The sequence below is a fragment of the Pseudorca crassidens genome, chromosome 2 (genome assembly GCF_039906515.1).
Source record: "Pseudorca crassidens isolate mPseCra1 chromosome 2, mPseCra1.hap1, whole genome shotgun sequence".
Taxonomy (NCBI): Eukaryota; Metazoa; Chordata; class Mammalia; order Artiodactyla; family Delphinidae; genus Pseudorca; species Pseudorca crassidens.
The window spans coordinates 161,330,785-161,334,575 of NC_090297.1; the positions used below are offsets into that span (position 1 = coordinate 161,330,785).

General features: G+C 40.5%; 1 pseudogene; it reads right to left on the reverse strand.

Annotated features, from left to right (window-relative positions):
- Window positions 1-608: 608 nt before the first annotated feature.
- Window positions 609-1,098, reverse strand: LOC137209542 (large ribosomal subunit protein eL21-like; annotated as a pseudogene).
- Window positions 1,099-3,791: the final 2,693 nt, after the last annotated feature.

Genomic DNA, 3,791 nt, shown 5'->3' on the forward strand with positions numbered 1-3,791 from the left:
ACTCTTCCCTTTCATTTTAAGTGGCATATGGTAGCCACTATTTCCTTTCTTCCTAAATATTACATGTAAGATGTGTTGGTGGACCTTTACCTTATAATTTGATCTCTGATTATCATAGAACAGTATATTTTCATTAGGAAAAAAAAACAAAACATAACCATCACCCAGAGATGGATATAGTGATTGATTCAACTGTGGATCTCTACCTTGAAAAGAGAGTTTCAGGACATCTTCATGTAAATGAGGAATGGGTTGTGTTATTATAGATCAACACATGCTATTTTTGATTTTGCCATTGTTCAAAAGTTAAAATATAAGTCATTAGGTTGAACTGTGGGAAATAATGGAATTTTGGCAATGACATCAGTTCCAAAATCCTTCTGTGCTCTCCCTTCTGGTGGAAGGACTGTAAGCCTGGGAATTACATATCTCAATTCCCTTGCCTCCAGATTTCTGGATGGGATTTTAAGTTCTACCAATGAGATAAACTTGCATGACGTTCAGAAGGTAGAAAGGAAGTGGATGTCCTATTAATCTTCCTGTACTAGTGGTGAGCAGAAGTGCCTGTTTTTGTTTGTTTGTTTTACAGTCCATGTCTTTTATTTTCTTTACACCGGCCATGCCATGAATTCACAGGGAATGGATTCCAACAGCTCAGGCTCCTTTCTGTTGGTTCTCATGAAGTGTGCCTCTCTGGGTGGAGCACGCCGGTGCTTCAACTGAACCCCAAAATCTTTCTCTTTTGCTTCCTGTTCACTTTCTTTCACATGTTTCAGGAAGGTATCTCGGCTCTCAGAGTGCTTAATATGCTTTATCACACATTAATTCTCTTGGCAAGAATCTTGCCCTTAACTTGTTTGTTTTTCAACAATGGTAACAGCATTCCAGGTCAGGTAATGTCGTAGACTCTTCCAGATTTGCTATGGTGACATCTGTGGGGCATTGCTTTTTGAACAGTGCCTATTCCCTTGATGTCTACAATATCACCTTTCTTGTAGATTTGCAAGTATGTGGCCAGAGGAACAAATCCATGTTTTCTAAAGGCCTAGAGAACATATAACAGGTGCCTCTCCTCTTGCCCTTTGTTTTGGTCATTCTGGTGAATTGCTGGAAGATGGCAGTTCCCGCCAAAAGACCAGAAGTATATGCTTTTCTAAAAGTGAGGTTCTGGGGTTTTTTCCCCCAGCGACTTTAGGTCATTTTTCATTGCCTTGGCTCTGCAAGTCAGGTATAGTAATGGTGACGGTGTCGTGAAGAAGCAGGGAGATGAGAAGCAGCATCTTACCGATTCTCTGGCTAAAAACTCATGAGTAAAACTGAAACTTACAAATTCTCCCTTTGGCTTTTATTTCTTTAGTACCTAAACAATTTTATAAATATCTGATTCCCTGTATTTGATACCTGTTGCTGAAAAACTGTTAATATGTCTTTTTTCTACAGTAAATACTGATTGATTCAGGTAGCCAATCTACCAGTAACTCAGCCAGTGTCTCCTTCACTACAGATTGATACAGTTTTGAAAGTTGGAATATTGGATGGTATTTCTAAAATCTATACCACTCTCATGAATATATTACTGAATTACATAGGAAAATACAACATATCTCTATCTGAATATTTAATGTTACCAATTATTTTTGTTCCATGGGAAAAAATTTAGTTTCTAGAAAATGTACATTAACATAATCTTTAAAATATCAAATGAGGATTTATTCTAGCTTACAATCTTTCTGTGAACATTGATCTCAATGGAACAGTCAGCTTTGCATCTCCCAAGTTAAGTTTTTTAACTGGCCAATTCCTGATTAATTTGCATCAGACAAACAAAATAAATAAGAGGTTTCATTAGACATAGCAATATAAAATGAATAATCAAGTAAAACAATTGAATTAAAAATTTTAAAAAAATAGGTTTACAGGTAGGTAGGTAAGTAAGTGCATAGTTACATGGATATATAGATCTTTGTATAGATTTATATACTAAATACCTTCTGAACATCTCCATGTGGCTCTCTGAGAAACTTCTCAAACTTAACATGCCTAAAACTGAACTTCTGATCTCTTTCTCTCACTTCAACCTAAAATCAGCTATGACTTTCCCCATACCTATCTTTTTAGTTGCTCAGGACAAAAAACTTGGTTTCGTCCTGCGGTAGGAGGTAGATGGGTCACTGTGTTGAAAAGCTGGAGTTTGTCAAGTGGAGTGAATTGGAGCTTTGTTTGTCCTGACACAAAGGAGCTTTGTCCTTTTCAAGGACAAAGTTAGTGGCAGAAGCTGAGCTCTGCTGGAGTAAAGAGATAAGGTGACCACATCTAGCACTTCTGAGGTCAAGGAGACCTCCCTCACTGCACATGCACAGAAAGACTCCTCAGTGGTCAAAAAGGGAGAGGACGTTACTCCATAGTAGGTGCTATCAATCTCCCATAGGCCCTCGAGCTGGAATCCATCTTGGCTAAAAGATGTGCACACGTGTCGGGCAGGGCACTGGGACAGGTCATATGTGGGCAAAGAAGTGATGTAATTGGCCAGAGGAGAACAAAGACTGGGAAGAACCACCCTATATGAGTGATTTAAATCACCTCTCTGGCACTCTCTTCATTAGGTAGGATGCCCATACTCTTCTCTGGGTGTGTATTTCTGCTTTGCTTCTGCTCTAAATTAACTGCATCTTTGTTCTATTTGCACTCACTGCGCTGCCAATAAACTCTGTGCCTGCTATACAGTGTTTCTTTGTGGAATTCTTTCTTCAAAGAGGACAAGGACCAAGGTCCTCTCACCTGCCAACGTCAATCCTTGATGATTTATTCAAATACACACCTCAATCCTCCAATAAATCCTCTCAGCTACCATCATTGATTGCCTGGAATATGCAAAAGCTTCCTTATAGATTTCACCTGATTTTGTCCTTGTCCTTATAAATCTGCCCTTTAAAAATTCCAGGGTGACCTGGTTAAATAGAATCAAATTATATCAGCTCCCTGCTCAAAAAGTCAGCTTCCCCCTGGCTCACAGTGAATACAATAGCTGGTAATATCGTTTTATGGGGAATCTAACACCTATGCCTCCTTAACAATATCTTCCCTGTAGCCTCTGCGTATTGGGAATCCTTCAGACTGCCCTATTGTTTCTCAAACACTAGAGCATTTACACTGGCTGCTTCCTCTGTTTAGACACTTTTCCCTGAACTATTTGTATGGTTAGTACCCTCATCTACTTTACATCTATTTGTTTTTTTTTTTGTCTGAGTTGGGTATTCGTTGTTGCGTGTGGGCTTTCTCTAGTTGTGGCGAGTGGGGGCTACTCTTCGTTGCGGTGCACAGGCTTCTCATTGTGGTGGCTTCTCTTGTTGCGGAGCACGGGCTCTAGGCACGCAGGCTTCAGTAGTTGTGGCATGCAGGCTCAGTAGTTGTAGCTCATGGGCTCAGTAGTTGTGGCTCATGGGCTCTAGAGCACGGGCTCAGTAGTGGTGGTTCACGGGCTTAGTTGCTCCACGGCATGTGTAATCTTCCCGGACCAGGGCTTGAACCAGTGTCCCCTGCATTGGCAGGTGGATTCTTAAGCACTGTGCCACCAGCGAAGCCCTACATCTATTTTTTTTTTAACATCTTTATTGGAGTATAATTGCTTTACAATGGTGTGTTAGTTTCTGCTTTACAACAAAATGAATCAGTTATATATATACATATGTTCCCATATCTCTTCCCTCTTGCATCTCCCTCCCTCCCACCCTCCCTATTCCACCCTTCCAGGCGATCACAAAGCACCGAGCTGATCTCCCTGTGCTATGCGG